The sequence below is a fragment of the Bombus impatiens genome, unplaced genomic scaffold (genome assembly GCF_000188095.3).
Source record: "Bombus impatiens unplaced genomic scaffold, BIMP_2.2 scf_0517, whole genome shotgun sequence".
Lineage (NCBI taxonomy): Eukaryota > Metazoa > Arthropoda > Insecta > Hymenoptera > Apidae > Bombus > Bombus impatiens.
Genome location: NT_176936.1, coordinates 1183033 through 1201926, shown reverse-complemented (window position 1 = coordinate 1201926; position 18894 = coordinate 1183033). Strand labels below are relative to the sequence as shown.

Here is an 18894-nt window from a genome sequence, read left to right as displayed (position 1 = left end):
GCACGGCGAACGTAGCGAATTCACATTTCTGGCGGTTCTTTGACTGATTAGCGATGGAGCATACAGAAACGAAGCTTACTGCTTCGATGATAGAATGCGATGTTTAATTACTTTATCACCTATCTACATAAGCTGCGGATCTGCCTTTAACGCGTTGCGTGGATTAAATGACACGTTCAATTTGGCGAGTGGGTGTGTGTTCCGCGATGAAGAACTTGTGATATTTTCATAGATGCCGGCAAAAGGCGTCGCTTCAGAAAATAAGTAATAAAGGAATATTTATCAAACGAAACGTTCTAGATTTTCTACGCGATATTTGGAACGTTCCGACACGTTCATCCGTACGTATCTACCGAACACGTATCTACCGAATAACAGTGATTCATTATTTATAGAAGGATCAGAATTTATCTCATCGATTAGGAAAATGTTTTGATAGAACGTTGGAAATCCTGTTACGGAATTTCTATAGATGCAAGCGAGAAATCCGCATGAAAGCTGTTAAACACGGTTGAAGTTACTCATTATTAATTCGATGAATATGCCACGGTAATTATTTAAATGACACCGCTCGGACAGTTGACTCGACAACAAGCGACACTGCCAACGTCGCCTGTCACTCAATTAGGTAAATTTCTGATACATTGCTACAATTTGAAAAGTATTTAAGTCTCGTTTCCTGTCAACAGAAGCCACGATAATACTCCATCTTATGTAATAGTTTTTAGATAATTATAGTTAACAACACAGGCGTTGTAACTTAAAAAAAGAGATGCTGGTTCTGGATCTATTTGAAGTTTCGTAGCAAAAATTTCGTTCCCGAAATTTTTCCCCAAGGATTTTTCCCCCCGATTGATAAAACAAGAAGAATACGTTTGAATAAAGAATCATTTAAATATCTGAAACGTTCGGATCGTTTCATCAAGCAACGAAGCGCGAGCAAGAATTTTCTATATGACAAACGTGACAAACGACCGCAATTCGAGCGGCCGGCAAACAAAATTATTCGATTTAAACAACCGATTCTCTGTCACCGAATCACACCGAAAATCGTTCCACGGAAGGGCAGAGTGAATTTTTTATTTTTTCAAATCCGTTTTGTTCAGCATCGCTGCTTCGCCATATCCTACGGGTGTAAAATTATATTTGCTCCCGGACCGGGCATCCGGCAAGCCTGGTAAAAATTTCAGTCTGGCTATACCTATCGGCCGCCAAACGCGATAATGTTGCACCGAAATCGTGCGTACACTTCGACAAGACCTGTATAATGACGTTACTAGCGATATCGATCAGATGCAAACTGTTAGAGTATCGCATAAGCAACTGAACGAGATTTTGTCACGGTTCGTGAGAAACAAACGTGCTTTGTCTCGCGTTGTATTATCGGTTTGTTCGGAAAGCTAATAGCAAGATTGCCTTAAAGGTAATATACCTTCCTAGGATTTATATCTTTCGTGTTTCGTTTTATTTGTTTATCGTTATACCATTTTCAGTTTTATACCATTACTTTTGCAGCAATCGTTACAGTATTTCGTGCAGCAAGTTATATAAAATTAATAATTACGAAGAATAGATTGATTCTTACGGAAGAATAATTTTCACGAGATCAAGCTTTCTAACTGTCAACCTTTTAGAAGCTTCGAAAAATCTAATTTCGCCTTTCGTCACGTGAGTAATGTGACAGATTCGGTGAGAGTTACTAAAAAATCAGTTTCACCCTACGAGTCTACCAACGAGACGAAACACGTTGCTCATCCAGTGTTGGCAACTTCAACATTGCCCGCTGACGCCTCGAGCGTGAAGAAAAAAAAATAAGGCAAAAGGAGGAGGAAAAAGAAACTACAGAGAAAAGACGAAGATGAGCAAGCAAAGAAGAAACGAGCACGACGCGGCGTCTAACAGCTTCCCAGAGACATTTAAAAGCAAGAGCGAGGCAGCATCTGCAATTCTCACGTGTCGGGAAAGTTGTCAGCCAACCAGTTGCGCACATTCTCACTGCACTTCATCCAGGCCTGCTACGGCTGCTGGGTCAAGGTAAAACTTTACGAAAGGAAACTTAGAGGCGCCTTTGAAAAGGGGTAGGGTAAGTTTGTCAGGGAAGTTGCGCAGAAATGTTCGCAGCTTTTCTTAAGATCCCCGCGGAGAATAAGCGGAAATCTTTTCTTCTTTGGCTAAACGCGAAATTTCTCGCGGTTATTTTCTGGATACAATGAAATCCACTTTTCGGATGACCGTTTTCTACTCGCCACTGTTTGCCTCTTGAATTGTTAAAATTTACAATTTATGGGGTCTAAGACATCTCTGATCGTTATTTTTTTAAATGATTCTTTCCGACTTGTTCCTTTCCTAAGCGATGGACGAAGCTCGTAAAGAAATTTAAAAAAGTCTGCAAAGTAAGGTATCTCGTCTTGCGTACTTCGTCCACTTTCTATCGAAATTAATTTAATAATCTTCTTATTTTAAAATAAAAGATTACTTTCGCTGTTTGCGTTATTTTAAACTAACAATTAACTGCCCTTCTATCGAGCATTGTGCAATATTTCATCTTGAAAAAATAAAGGTGGAAAAAGGTGGTACTAAATAATATAGAGTTAACATTTTAATACCGAAATTTAAACAGTTCCTCGCACCCGACATGGGACCAGCGATACCGGTAAAGAGCAGTGCAATTTATGAAATTATTTGTCGTGCCGTACGCGAAACCTATACCGTTATTAAAACTGGAAAACAGCAATTTTCTGCTGGTAACATTTTAAGGGATTTTTACGCGTGAACGGTAAAAAAAATGTCGGTGGTATTAAACTGACGATCAATGGCAACATAAACCTGTCTTATACCGTTAATTTGCGCTGCCGGTGAACCTTGTATTTTAACCCTCTGCACGAACAGCCTGTCGCGTACCGAAAATAAATCATCGTTCTCTAAATAGATATAATTCACCGGACCCAATCGTCCCTATCCTTATTTACTATGATTTATTAATAGCTCAATTTGTCCAATCTTTCATATACGCGATGATATACCTTGAGTGACTTTTAATCAAAACTATCAATGTGATTGGTAAGATTTTACAAATCATAGACAGCATAGATAATTACAAATTTGTTAGAAATATTTATCGCTGAAGAAACAATGCACTAATCGCACTAAGAAGAAAGTTATAATTTTTGACAGGTGTCTGAGCGACTCTATGCATTTCTACAGTCATGTGAATATTTAATCGGCCGATAAACCATACGAATTAATTACTATTCGTCTTTCTACTCTTGCTTGCTTTTCGATGAACTACAGAACAAATTCACGATAACATCAACATGTACATTTACGATTACGTTTCCTATTTATCTGGACAACCAGTTCTGTTTCGATCACAGGAAGCGAATATTACGCCGGGAGATTTCATAACGTAATGATCGTCACTTTTCTTAGATTTTTAGACAATTATCGCAGTATCCAAACGCACGATGAGACTGGAGGAGCGAAAATAATTAAATTCGCGCAATACTTGAAACTGTAAAAAGCATGCTAACTAGTCTCGATAAACTGTCTCGTTTGAATCGTAGCGGCACGCCTCGCTAAAGCATCGAGTTGCAAAACAACGAAAGCGTTCGTACAACTTCCAACTGCGACGGGTAAACTCTTAACGAGTAAAATATTGTCGTACAACGATAGAAAACTCTAGTGTTGTCCACATTTTTAACGAGTTATGTTATGCGTTAGGTGAGAACCGGATAATTTGAAATGGCTATGAGTTTCGACTTTGACTCTGATCGTCATACGTTTTATAATGAAACGAAACGAAAAATAAAACGACGAATAAAATCATTCACCGATAGAAAAATCATTAAATTCATCTAGCCTTAAAGGTGCGATCGATCACAAATTTCAGGTCGCTTGCACCAAAAATTAGCCGAAAGTATTAGCGATTGTCAACGAATAGGGAAAAGGCAGTTCCAGTGGCTGCGATATAAAAGCGAGGCAACAATATCGATACGAACGAACGATAAATTCGAGCAATCGAGTCGGCTCAGTATCAACAAGTCACGAACACACGTGGGCGTTTACAAAAGAAAAAATTAAACGAACGAATTATAAAAATTTACGAGTCCACAAGAACGGTCAATCAACGTTCGTTCTTTCCGCGGAAACGCGGCTGCCCTCTCGCAAAATGACACACGACGTATTTGTTTTTTCAACGGCGGTGTGGCAATGTTCCCGAGTTGAATAATGGCCAGGGAAAATTCATTGAAGACGAACCGGTGCAATTAGTTTTTCCGCACGCAGAAGAATGCGGCGGTTACCAATCCGTCGTCAGAGAATTTAATTTTGTTACGCATAGAAAGGAATGCTGTCCACCCCCTTTTCCACCGCCGATGCTAGCCATCCTCGTAGATACGGCGAGCAGGGCTCACAGAGAAAACCCAAACGCGACTGCCATTTAAAAATAGAATCTGAAAATTAAATGGGCCGTCGATCGATCGAATCTTCCTTCCTACATATTTCCCTACCGATCCGGCTTCTATCTCAGGCCATATTTTTACAGAGAATTTTTCCTGCCAACGTTGTACCGCGTATCAGCGAATGTTTTCCAAGTTGGAACTTGCAGCGCAAAATATCAAAATATTCCTGTAAAAATGGTAACAACGGACTGGTATCGAAGGTGAAACGATTGTTCGAAACGCGAGCAGTACATAGTGGTTTTCCTGACGAATATCGGTTGCCCTCGTTCGATCGACGATTAAATTGATATCTTCGATTTTATTTGCGTTTCGTTTGTGATAATAGCGATTTGTATAGATAAGGTGTATATACTCCTCTGGCGGGGTTATTTCACGATCAAACAACGAAGCTTCTACAAAGAAGCAATCAAAAAACTCGTGGAAATATCGATAATCCTGTAAATATAACATGGCGATATCTAATACGGTAAAAACGCAACAACTTCTCCGCTCGATTCAATAAAAGAACGAATGAAGATCGAGTGGTTACTGTACACGACAGCCTGCAGTGATTTTCATAGAATAAAAATAACAGTGGAACGGCTAAACCTGCAATCTGTTCGCCAGAGGGCAAAGGGCCTAAAACTTTATCCTCCAATAATTTCCCCTACTTCCGAACGATCTTTGAAGTGAAAACCCACTTTCCACTCCCTTTTCTTCGACGACCGTGGTACATGGTCCTTCGGGTCTCCCTGCCTACTCAGCTGAGCTGTGGTCAGTTTCAGTCGAAAAGAAGTTGTCCCTCGAAAGAGTCCCGTAGAAAGGAACTCCATTTTCTCCCGATACGAAGGGAACGAGTGCAAGGAACCTCATGGAACGGCACAGGCCAGGACTCGAGCACCAACGGACGCTATTCAGCCGTAACAAAAGGCAATCACCATAGAAGTGGTGGAACTGGAAGCAGCAGCCGTCATAAGTTATCGGAATCGCGTCGATATTTCGTCGAGAATTTCGAAGGGAACGAGTTGCCGCAGGATGGCCGACCTTCCTGTCCGTATGCTCTCTCTCTCTATCTCTCTCTCATTCTCTCTCTCTCCCCACCCCTCTCTCTCTCTCTCTCTCTCTCTATCTATTTATCTATCTATCTATTTCTCTCTTTCTCCTTTTTTCTCGTTCCTCTTTCTCTCCCCTTCTAAACGCGACCTTAAGGATTCTCGTTCATGAAAGTGATTTCTCGGGTGTCACCGACCCATTCAACCTGGTCGAGGCGTTTTCGATAACTGATACACTTCTGAGTACTTTTTAACGAGACCTTCTCGGGCTCTGAGAGTTGTTCGAGAACAGTTTCACTTCGAACGGGCGAATTTGCGCTCACCATTTCAGCCGTGCACGTGTTTCTTCATATTCTTCATTCGTTAACGCTTTAGTCATTAGCGGCGGGTGCAAAGAATCAGCTGATTACGAGTGGGAAATAGTTCTCCAGCGTTCCTCGAAATTGAATTCCGAATCAGTAAGTAATTTCCGAGTTCTTGGGCCGTGGTTCTGTTTTTAATGAACTTTGTTAGGACGGGTAAATATCTTTTTCAGTATATCGTTGCAGGAAAGAGAAGAGAAATGCAGCGAGAACAGGAAGAATTACGGAAGTTTTCTCGGTGCTCATTGATTAAAGAGTCGAAGAGCCAGGAGAAAAGGAGTCTGAGATGAGACTGCGTTTCTGACTTCCTTTTTTTATTAAATATTTAAGCTTCGCTTTTTTCGAATCGTTTCGTACGTTCTTCGTGAATTTCGACTAGAACCTCTGAGTAATTAAACTGTCTCTTTCCTTCCCCTTTCCCTTCCTTCAAAGACATTAATAACAAGCAGCAAACAGTACGAATTTTTCAATTAAAACGAACTTTCTTCGTTATTAAATTATTGTTCTATTATGCAATTAAATCCTATCCTTTACCAATGTCTCGAATGGAGTAATTCAAGTAGAAATGGATGCTTCTGTCAAATACTTAAATTAGATAGCCAAAATTCTACGAAGAGATAAGACATGCCTCCGATATTTCGCACCGTTAATATTTCGTTATAAATTCTCTCTCGATAAACGTTACAAACTTTATCAGAGAAAAAATTAATTAATTGTACGCTCTCGAATCTGTCTGGCCTCTTCTGCCTGAACCAGCCGACTCGAGTTACTCGTTTAAATTCCAAACAAGCTAGACACGGTGTGTCGCAACAGCGTACCCTGTGCTTGCTAATAGCGCGCCTCTTTCGGCGTTCAATCTTCAAAGTCCTCCGTTCGATTTCTTAAAGCACTCGAGAACGCTCGATAAAACGCTGGCTGTGTCGCGCTATTTCTCCACTAATCGACTATTGCGAATAATAAACGGCATCTTTGACGATCTCACTGAGAGCGTGGCTTAAATCAACATCATCAGACGCGAGTAGATCGGATGTAATTGCTCCGGCTACGATTTAATGGTCCACTCGATACTTCCACCCTATAATCGGTCCATCGTACGACCTGGCTGTCTCGATAAAAAGTCATCTTCTTCCCTCCCTCTCCTTCTTTCCAGCCTCCTACACAACTAGATCGTTACAACTTCCAGCTGACTTTTCGCTTTTTAACCCACGGATGCGAGACGCGACGACCAAATCACTTTGGAAGGAGGACAGGCTCATGAAAATTGAGAATACAATTTGTAAGGCGCTCGACGATGAATATTAAGTCGATCCGATACAAGTCGATCCTTTCTTGCCTAGTTCGATGCATTAGAATAATCACGGGTTTTCTCGGGGCAGACATCAAATTACGATCGTTTCCACGGCGACGTTCTTCACGGTCATGGAGAGACGATTCCGCCGATTGAATCGGGAATTACACGTCGCCCAATATAGTTATACGAGGTTTATTAACGTTTATCGGTTACGCGGGCATCGTTGTCGCGCGATCGACGCGAATAATCGCTAATATGCGTATTCAGCTGTGTTGCAATCCATGGCCGAGAGATAAAGTCGAAATTGTTTCGCCGATTAGAGCGAAGATTAGGCTAACGGGGTTTCCACTGTGGCAGATATAGTTACGTTTACGTTATAAAATGGCACAATTGGAATTTACGTTCGTTACATTTCAAATTAGAAAATTTTGCTATGTTTGAATAATTCAAATCTATTCTTTCAAGAAATTCTATGGCTACGGCAATACGTTTTCATCCTATATACGTATTTATGGTTTTCACGTTGAGACGAATGTCCAAGGAAATACATAATCATAGTATGATTCAAACTTGAAATTACCTGGAAATTCGTTGCGAATTTAGGACGACTAGAACAGATAACTGAAAATTGGGTCCGACAGGAATTCCAAGGCAACATTATGGAATGGAATAGCAACTTTTTAGCGCGATAATGACTTTCCGGTAAATTAGAATCGATAAGCCACATCGGTATACCATTTCTAGATCCCGCTAACGATCTTTTTGCAGGCGTCGACGTTGAACGGAGGCAAACATACGCGACAAAAACCCGATGGAGGTCACCTAGTCAAACGTCCCTTTTTATCCTCTGGCTTGTACAAAAATCTCCCCATTCGTTTCGCGGCCGGACAATGATTCCGTGCGATTATTAATGCGAAAAGTTTTACGCGCGGCAAGGAAATGCGGCAAAAATTTCGTCAATCTCTCGCCGCGTAATTGTTTTAAACGTCCCGCTTTTGTCCGGATTTTTCAGTTAACGACCAACGGCCCGTGTTTGCTTTAAAAAATACACCGGTGAAAATTCTTACCGGCACCTGTCTGTCCTGTAAATTGGGTTATACAAATATTTCCAAAAGCTCGGTAATCCCTAGACGCGAAACTATTTTTTGCTTGCATCTTTCTTTTTCGTGATTTTTTTCCTAATTCTTTTATCCGCTCCCCTGAGAGTATTTTCAGTTACGCGATATTTTGTTCGAACATTTTTGTTCGAAGATACCTTTGCCGATTTTAACAATTTTGAAATCGAGAGTTAATCTGTATTCTTATCGATTAATTTTCAACCTGTTAATTGAGACGAATTCACGCGATAATTTATTCAGCAAACTACTATCTTTTTACGCTTTGGTCAATTATATTAAAATTTTTACTAAAATCCAGGACCAACGTGAAATCAATATCATATCTTTATGGAACTTTTAAATAATTAAGGGATAACTCGGCCAACAGGTTGAAGAAACATGAATAAATTTACCTGAATTTCTAGCCGAATAAATTTGAAGTACATCGTTGAGCTGACAAAAGGAACAACGACTAGGGACAAAACGAAACAAGCGCGAAGCTGGCTGGCACGAATTCATAAAGATAGCATCCAGCACGGATGGACTTTATTAGCTTCTTTATGACGCACTTTGTGGCAATGAGCCGATCGTAAAAGCGCACATTAGCACGAAGCTAAAGGTCTCGTGATTTATAATCTGCCTTTGCTTGATATCCGAGCGTAAGCGGACCGTATAGTGTCAATTATATTTTGGTAATATATCGTGGTAAACTTACGGGTTGCAGAAGTTGGATGTGGCAGCCGCACTTGCCGATTTCTGAAACAGGAGAAGGAATTAATATCATTATCTCCACGAAACGATTTATTACAGATGAATCATTCTACGTTAATTTGTCATATAGAATTTAAGCACCTTCTTCTATTCATTTAACGCTATATTATAATATAACAATTTTCTTCTATTATTATCTTTCTAAGATAATATTTTAGATTATACTTTTAGGATTACTACTTTACCGATCACTAACCGAGCTACACAAAAACACACAGAATCATACGTCTATCGAGGTTAATCATTTTGCTTCTGAAAACTTAAACCAATTGTGTATTTTGGTAAATACTAATAGTATATAACGATAGATAACAATAGATAAAAATAGAGATGACAGGAATTTTTGCTCCTGAGAGACTTCATTACTAACCAACAGCAATTTAGAAAATAGTACATATAAATATTAATAATTTTATTTAATTTTGGCATAGCTTAATCCTCCGCAGTGACAACGTACGAGAAGCATATTTGCGTAAACGTTCTCCTATAATTTTCTCGCGCACCCCGATGCCATATCGTCGTTGTATAACCACATAGAACTCAAGTGCAACGGTACCAGCCAACGCGTAAACTTTCTACTTTACACTGTCCCCTTAATTTCTTCTGGAAAGCCCATACACCGTTCTACGATCCGATACACTTCGTATATCGATACTTCTACGCGTGTCTATATACCCTAACTTTTCTACGTCCATGACTTTTCGTCAATGGTTATAAATCGCCGGTAAATTGCTGCGGCTGAAATACGACGCACTTCCTTCGATGTCGAAACACGAAGCATTCGACCTATTGGGCTTTCACGATGCGATCGGAAGCGGCAAGATGACGCGAGGCCTTGTCTATGAATTTTAGACGCGCGGGTAAAAGCTTTCCTACGATGGTCAAGTGAATTTAAGAAAATAAGTAAATTGCAACGTAGAGAAATAAACTTCCTATATTTCAAATGCTTCTGCTGTAAATTGATATTGCTTAACCACCGAAGAAGCGTGTGATAAAATTAATGTAAACGACAACATTGTCTCTTTCGAACGTTTAAAAATCCCGTTGCTTTATTCTCTGGAAAAATTCCTGCCGTACATTCCATCTGTCGAATAAATCACCGAAAGTGTGAAAGGCATATAGAATCGTTGGCGGTATGATCCGTGAAAGGATGGCCAGTTATATAACTGTAAACACGAAAGAATGGCTGACAGTCAAACGTCGAACATGAAGTTTAGTTGAAAAAGCGGAGAAGGGTGATGGTTGCGCGCGGTTAAGATAGCCTCCATTGTCCCGACGGATTTTTTTCCATGGGTCCGTCACTTGCATTTCAGTTACACGCGCGCACATGCACGCACACGCACGCACACATACACACACAGCTGCAAGATTTCAACAGAACTGCAGGACAGAGCAATTCAATAGAGGGAAATCAATTTCGTGCCTAGCAATTTGCTTTTCACCGCAGCGATCGCGTCGGGATAATACCGGCGATTCGGTGATTGTTTTGCGATAAGACAAACAACGCGCCAAACGACACCGAAAACCCTCACCTGCCTTCTTTTCAATATTTTATAACATCATCTCTCTGCTTTGTTCCGTTCGTTTGCGCGAACAAGCAATTTCGCATACCGTTTCAATTATTCCGCCGTTTCCTTGCCATTCTACTCTCTCTCTCTCTCTCTCTCTCTCTCTCTCTCTCTCGCCCTCTCTCTCTTGCCTACACGTACGAAATTCGTGATTAACAATTGGAAACGCCCGTAAAACCTCGATATTTCGGTGTTTCGCTTTTTATTTGATATTCGGTACTCGTTCTTATTTTATTAGTCCGAATTTCTGCAAAAGCAGGCAACGCAAATTCGATATTTAAGGACGGAAAATTTTGAACAAAATTTGTCACAAAATTTGGTCGTTTTCTGGGAAGCTCGTCGAACTTAAGATCACGAGACTGAAAACTATACTTCATCGCGGAGCAGCCGATTTTGTCAGAGCTGGAGCGCATTCGCATGCTGGATGCCTAGCGATAAATCCTGTCTTATCCAAAATGAAAAGTTTCCACTGGTAAATCTCGTTTCGAAAACTGGCGCATTACCGTCGGAAAAAATGCGACTTTTTTCCCCGCGGAAATCTACTTCAGGCTTTCGAGTGAACGAGGGTCAAAGTGCACCGACAATGGTGTCGGTGTAAGTACAAATATCCCTGAGAACGAAGATCGTGGAATATCTGGTAGAGACCCGAGCAGAATCCAAAACGTATATATACCTCAACAATTTAAAAAATAAAACGGATATTTCTTTCTTCTTTTATCGTACAATGAAATGGGAAAAAGTAAAGGAAAGGGGAATTTTAGACGATCGTTTATCGCGAATGATTGAGTTTCAAGTGATCGATATACACGAATGGGCCGACCGCTTAAATTGGTTCACGTTGCGTTGTATCGCGTTGCATTCTACTCTCGCTCATCTAATATATCTAATAAGAATTTTAGTTTGCTTTCAAAGATACTTTCCATCTTCGTAATACTTTCATTCTTGCAGAAGTAAAATGATAGAAATTCTTCGACTAATTAATCAACGCAGCCCAGGTTTGGAGAAATGGTACGAGCATAGACGAGGAAACGTGGTGCAATAGCACGATAGTGCATTATCGTGTAGCAAGTCGTGCTTTTGTCCGTCGAGAGATTTGGTTACAAGTACAATCGATCAGAGAGAGAGTCTATCTAATTGCTGTATGTCTCGTAACGCAGTGTTAATGACGTAGCACAATGATATTCGATTCAGGATGCGCGGCTATGAATCGCAACGGGTGATGTTGCTTGTTCACAGGAATCTATCAGCCCGGTCTGACGTTCTACGTAAACGGTATATTATAGCAGGGAGCATCGCGGGAATAACAATAGTCCCTCTTCCCTCGAAATGTTCCCGTGGAAAATTATTCTAACGCGGTTACACGCTAGACCGTGACAATATTCCGCACGATAAATTTCACAGCTTCGAGATGGAGTGCCTCTCTCTAGTTGGCTAACGATTCGCCAAACTTGCAATTAACGATATTTACTGTCGAGTACAGTTTTGTCTAGGCCAGGGGGAAAAAGCAACTTTCGATGAACAGATTGGACATTTTGCAAAGTAACAGTTGTAGGAAATTGGCAGAAAAGTAAAGTCTGATATAATACACTCTACGTTGCAAAGGACTTAAGATATTCGTCCCTGAACGCTGGTATTAAGTTGATTGAACATCTTTCGAGTAGTCAACTCGAAAGTCACGAACGTTTTCTTTGCGTTAGCCAGTTCCCAGGGCGAATCTGTTTTCTCCGAATAAGACAATTTTTCCCCAGAGATCGAGCACACGGAACGTACAGATAATGGTGGCTGAGTCGAGGACGCTTCAATTACATCGAATGGTAGTTAAATTCCGTCGGATCAACAGACTTGGAGGCTGGCAGAACGCCATAGAAAGTTAATTCGTCCCGGCGCCGAATTAATTCCTGCGTATAAATATATGGCGCGACTCTAGGAATCCGTGGCCAGGCAGATTTTCCATTTTCAACGCGTCCTGTCCCGTTTCCTTCTCTTTCCTTTCTCTCGCTTCATTATGTAATCATTCTATTATTCCCTCGTCGATGCCAAGCCCAAATTACTAAATTTTCAGAAAATCTTGCAAGTCTTAAACAAGAGCAAAAGTTTCGTAATCAAAGACTATCTCGAGGAGCTCTCTCCAAATTACCGGAACAACTTCTCGCAAACTTTACGTATAAGATTTACATCGTTTATCGTTACGTATTTCGATAATAAATCGCATTAAGCAAGTTCGTTTCATTAGGTCGAATGGAAATCGCGTACAATCTCATTTTCATTTTTCTTTCGGGAAGATCTGTTGACGTAGAAAGAAAAAAATGAAGGGAGCAAAGGTCGAAGGAAGACGAGGAAACCGAACACGATATATCGTGCAAGATGAGCCGATGAGAGAGAATTTACACCTAACCAATGCTCGTCTACTCTATCAAGTCTTTAATCACCCATCATGTAACGTTGTGCCATCTAAACCGTAACTCCAGACGTGCTAACAATTACGGAGTCTACTAACTGCTAACGAATCTGTCTGCCCATACGTGTGCGTTCCGTGAACACAGGACCTTCCAGACCATCAGGATTTTACCTTGGATCTTGTTAAACAAATACCTTGCGCAGAACAATCGCAACAAAATGCTACTCGGATTACGTGTATCCAATTTCCTTTGTTCCGTCTTAGTTCCCTTGTGCAATACCTTCGCATAAATCAAATTATGATGATCATTATCTTGTTCGTCGTTCGGCTCGGTTAGTCAAGTAATTATAAACAATATCCATTGTTGTTACGCACATTTATTCAGAAAGTTCATTAAACCTACATAAAATACGATCTAGCGATGGAAAGAATATTAAACAAATCCTTGGAATTCCCTTTCATAATCACGATGATGAAGCAAGCATAATTGTTAATGTAAAATCAGTGAAGAAATCGCAAATTAAATGTTAAGGCAAAGTTGGTCCTTCGTGGGTTGAAATTACTTGAACTTCAACTAAATAACATTTTAGAGATATTAGTGATTTTTCGATAAAACTAAGACCAACAATAAAGGTGAAGTTATTCTTTCGTTATGCTTTTAGATCCATGTCGATACGACTTTCGATTCTCGAGATATCGTCGATCAAAGTGCACCATAATTTTTAAGACTTTACTCTTCTATCCTCGTGGCATATACTCGGGCGCGTCTCTGATCTATCCCACGCTTGTCACATGTGCAGTGGTCAGTGACAAATGTTGAGTCAGCGTTTTTTTTCCTACTACCACTACTAGGCGATGTATGCATTGCCAGGAGACAATGTAAGTCACGACACTCCGTGACTTCGTTCACTACTTCGCGCGTACATTGGAACGTCGTGCTTGCAAGTTTTATATCCTGGAAACTAATTGAGATATCAACTCGAATGAAATTGCGTTATCAGAAATATACTTTATACTATTCCGAGCAGATTATTGCTACAAGTTTTAAATTGCTTTGAATCATATAATTTTTGCTCCTTTTAATTTTAATTGTTAACTTTGATACGTTTAAAAATCACTCGTATTTTATCATATTATTATTCTCGCATTGAAACAATGTCCGAATCAAAAAGTTTCGCAATTAGTGACTTTCTCGAGAATCTCTTTTGAAATATCTGTATCTTTGCCAAATAAACGAACGTATAACAAACGTATTAAGAAGCTTGACCTGTTTTCGATCGTTCTCGTCACAAATGTTTTCGCGTAAGTACACTCGTTCGATACGAAACCTATTTAACGAGAAAACTTCGATAGATACTTTCGGTACGCAAGGTAACAAATAACAACGATCTCGATAGCCAACGAAGCAACGTTGATGAAACACCAAGATAATTCTCGGAAAGAGTGCTTTAACTCAGACGAGCGGACGAGTAAGAAGGAGAACCGCAAAAGAAACCCTCGAACGCAGACGTTCCCCTCGATCACCTGCCACGGGCACTCGACATCAAAGAAATCAACCTTCGTATAAGCGTGCCAGCCGGGGCGCTGTGCAAAAGCCAGGTAGCTCGGCAACAACAGCCAGAAGCAGGCAGAGCAAGAGAGAGAATCAGGCCGTGGAAATCGGGGAAAAAGAAGAATGCATCTGTGTGCGAGGTGCTCGCACAACGGCTAATTACGGATCACCCGCGGCGCGAGGCCGTGTATAAATTCTAACGTGAGCGTGGCAAGGACGAGGATGACGCCTCTCACGGTGGTAAAACCGCGTATTAAAATTCCGGACGCCTGCTGAAATACTGATCTGCGTCGAGGGTGCTACCACAAAGGTACATGTTAGATAGGTGGGCGGCGAGGTGCAGAATGGGAGGGTGTTGGCTCGGTAGGAAGCGAAAAAGAGAGAAGGAGAAGGGCACAAGGCGAGGTAAGAGGGGTTTTGCAGAAAGAGGGTGCTGAAGATGGTGAGATGCACCGCTGGTACTGCCAGCCCGTACCCCGAGGGATTAATCACGGGGCATTATGGCGGTGTTGGCTCAAAAGCGACCAAGGAACGAGCAGGGCTGAATCATAACTCAACCTCCTCGATCTCCGGCCATATCTGCTAGGACTCGCATTAATAAGGGCATAAACGCTGTATAATTTCAAAGTAGGTACTGTCGGCAGTCAAAGAGCTACCCTTCTCTTCGTTCATTTCTACCCTCTTCTTCCCATTGCCCTCCACCTTCCATCTAAACAGAAATCTGTACCGCACCAGCTTCTCAACAAACGAGAATTCTCAACATGCACCGCTTCTTCACCGAACAACATCGAAACTATGACGCTCAAGGTTATGGAGTGTATTGCGGATTCGCCTTAAGCTCTCTCTTCCTATAGTTTTCCGAGAGGAACCTCTGCTATTGCTTCGACGCACGAATTACGAAATATATCGAAAACGTGAACGTTAAACCGCGTTATATCACTTTCCACTCTGCCAACGAATCCAATGAATCTTTCCGTATATTCTTTGACTTTTTGACAGCAACTTCTTATCGTGCTTAACGATAGGACGATTGGTTCATCGCGATGACTAATTTTAAGTATTCAGTGTGCTTCTTAGCTCTGTAACCGAACGAAAAAATATTGATTTCCAACGAAAAAGATTGTCTCAGCTTCTCAATTTTAGTAATCTTCTTCCGATTGTCTAAATAAAAATTTAATATCGATATAAAGGATAAAAGATAGCGAGCAGCGATGAGTCAGGCTGTTACCGAGTCGGATTTCGTATTATGCTCGGTATTATTGTTGACTTAGTATTGTAATCCACGTTAACTTAACCATATTAAATTAGTTTCGAATTAATTTGAAGTGAAATTTATGCATCCCCTATTTTCTAGCGTGGCGAAAGCCTTGCCGCTTGCCCGTCTACACGCCTGTTGCTGCTTCCACCGAGCAACGTTTGCTCCCAAATAATTGATACACGCGCACGGTCTAATATAAAATTATAATTGAATTTTCAGCTTTGTCTGAATTAATTAACAGCAAAAACTTCGGTTTTATGACCAAGTTAAACATTCATCGACTGATAACCGTGGACACTGCCAGGCAACCGCCACCCATCGCTCGCTAATTAAGCGCAAAGTTGAAACTCTAACCTATAGTACACCGTAATCAGATTATGAATTTGGTCCTGAATGCAACGTTACATGGCTGCTGCGAGAAAATTGATAAGACAATGCTTTGTCCACCGTACCGGTTTCGGTATCGTTTTAGCTGTAAATAGGCGAAAAATTGATTCAATAAATAATCTTGTTGTTATCCGCGTACAAAGCCGTAATTAGCTAAATACGGTTCATCAAGTCGATCTTTCACGAAACTCAATCGTCGTTGTCGTCGTTTCTCGTGGCAAACGGCCGATTCATCGGGACACAGCGTCGTGTCGCTACGAAAGCCCAGAGGAAACGTACAAAGTTTTGACAAATAGAGTCAATTTTGCCTGATAACGCAGAAACGTAATGAATTGTCGTGACGAGACATCGCGGGGGAAGTCGAATGCACCTTAAATTTGACGAGATCAAGGATAGGCCATGGATCCGAAACCTGGTGTATGCAACAAACAAAGTTGAACAATAATTCAATCTTGCCAATCTCCGTTTGAATCCCTTCGTTTCTCGTCGTTCTCTCTTATTATCTCGTCTAGCGACTCCTCTCAACCTGGAAACTGCACTTACGATACCTGTGAGTGTTCGAGTCAGCGTAACGCCGCTATGTACACCTATAACGGAAACTACTGGAATTCTGGCGCAAATACACAATAGGAAAGCTCATATTGCATACAGACTCGTGCACAAGGCACAAGGCACCGGGAGAGAGAAAGAGAGAAAGGGAGAGAGAGAGAGTTTGGTAATTTAAGTGAAATCCAGAATCTCATTTCATCGACCTCTCTAATATCGCAAAAAGCCATTGACACTACTGCAAGCGCCATGCGCTCTCCACGATTCTCGATAAAATTTCATTTCGCCGATCTTGCGATTGACATTCTTCAACGAATGGCGCCATTTTTTAATAACGCGATACTGGCTGACAGTCGCGACTGTACTTTTAGTTATATCGAAAGGTGGCTTTTCAAAAGAGGCAGATAAAGTTCTCAAAGGGACAGAAAAATATTTTCTGTAAAGATAGGTGAATCGATTGTGTAAACTGATTTAGCAGTGGTTCACGGTGGTGATTCGATTCGTTATCAATCCTTTGATACGAGAAGTAAAGAAAATCATTGATACTTTAGTTGGAATTTGTAAAATTGAAATGTCCGCTTGTTTGTGAGAATTATGAATTTTTAATTTTTATCTAAATTCTTAGAAATTGCATGCAGGCACGTTCGATATCGGGAAGCGAATAACGGATACCATTTTTCCACCGAAAAAATTTTCGATATAATCAATCAGCCGACTGTGGAATCGTTGAACTCTTATCGACGGTTACCCAGAAGTAGTTACAACTCGCGAACGCGTGTATTAATTTCTGCGAACCAGCATGAAAATTTCAATGATAGTACCTGCATTCTACCAAAATGGCCATTAGCGATCCATCGGGCGTATCAGCATATGTAATCGCTAATTAAAATGAGCCACAAAGAGAATTTCATACATAGCCAACCACGTGATACCGTATCGGATAGCCTTTACATTTCCAAAACCACTCTAATCTAGCCCTCAAACTGATTTAACGAATCCAAAGAAATGTTTCCAGCAAACATAAAGAAAGAGAGAAGAACGAATTTAAAGAATCAAAATGAAACTGAATTTCAGCGAAAATTCCTTATGACTATAGTGTTCCGTATCAGAGCGCTCATTAACGCACTTACTGTTCCGCGTAGCTATAACAAGGGTGGTCGATCGAAGCTGCAAGGCGGAAGGGAAATCAGGTTTCGGGTATCACAGATCGGCCGATCGTCGTGTAAAGACTTGTAAACCAGCCGTGGCACAAGTTTAGTATCCGTGTGTGCAAATAGCTACAGATAAAAGCCAACACGAGCATACATCTCTCGGTAAGGGAGACTACGAAGAAGACCGAGAGAGATAGAGAAAGAGAGAAAGAGAGAGAGAGAGAGAGAGAGGAGAAGGAAGGCGAATGGAAGAAAAGGTATCTAAAGGGTAAAGGGACGCTTGCTCGTACAAGCCTTAGGCTTAATCGAGGCTCAGATGCAGGGGGTTTCTTCTTATCGGGCGAGAAATATATTGGGTTCCGGTTCGCGTTACGTACGATCTGAAACCTCATATAGTAGGCGTGTTCGCGTAATTAAGCCGCAAGAGATTTGCATACGATCCGACAGATACACCGCCGTACAAACCGGCGCTGCGAAGAAGAAACCTTCCGCGGATGAGTCAGTTTTACTGCTTCAACCAGACGGCTGTTAAACACTTTTTTACCAACCGTCCTTTCCGTAAAAATTCTTCGGTTTTAATGCAGTTTCGTCTGCCCTCGCTCATAATTAACGTGGAAACGTCGCCTGGGACAATATGAAGCGTTTAATTGCACAATTATAATTCTAAGGAGCTTCGAGGACAGATGCACCGGTGCCGTGCTCTCTAAAGTAAAAAATAATCCCTATTGTCCAGAATAATTAGTATTTCCCATTTCCCTACTACGTTTCCGCGCCACTGTGCGTGACTGCGAGTGTCTTCGATGTTACTCTGAAAGTTTATTATCTCTGCTATATATTGTTTATTCTTACCTTGTTTTTAACGAGACAATCCCAACGTTGTATACAGAAATTTTTATTTTAAGCGATGACTATCCGTTCCAACTATTTCACCGTGATATTCGTCGACGTGTGCTACAATCGCTAACAAGGAATATTCGATGATCAATAAAAGAAGTCCCTAAAGAGATTGAAAGTATTGTAAT

General features: G+C 40.9%; 1 protein-coding gene across 2 annotated transcripts in view; it reads right to left on the bottom strand.

Moving 5' to 3' along the window:
- Window positions 1–18894, bottom strand: part of LOC100746621 — a 249333-nt gene that overhangs the window by 157043 nt on the left and 73396 nt on the right. For both annotated transcript variants that reach the window (XM_003491144.4, XM_012388086.3), the window contains one exon: window positions 8957–8997. The gene's annotated coding sequence lies outside the window, so the exon portion shown is untranslated. The remainder of the gene's footprint in view (window positions 1–8956; window positions 8998–18894) is intronic.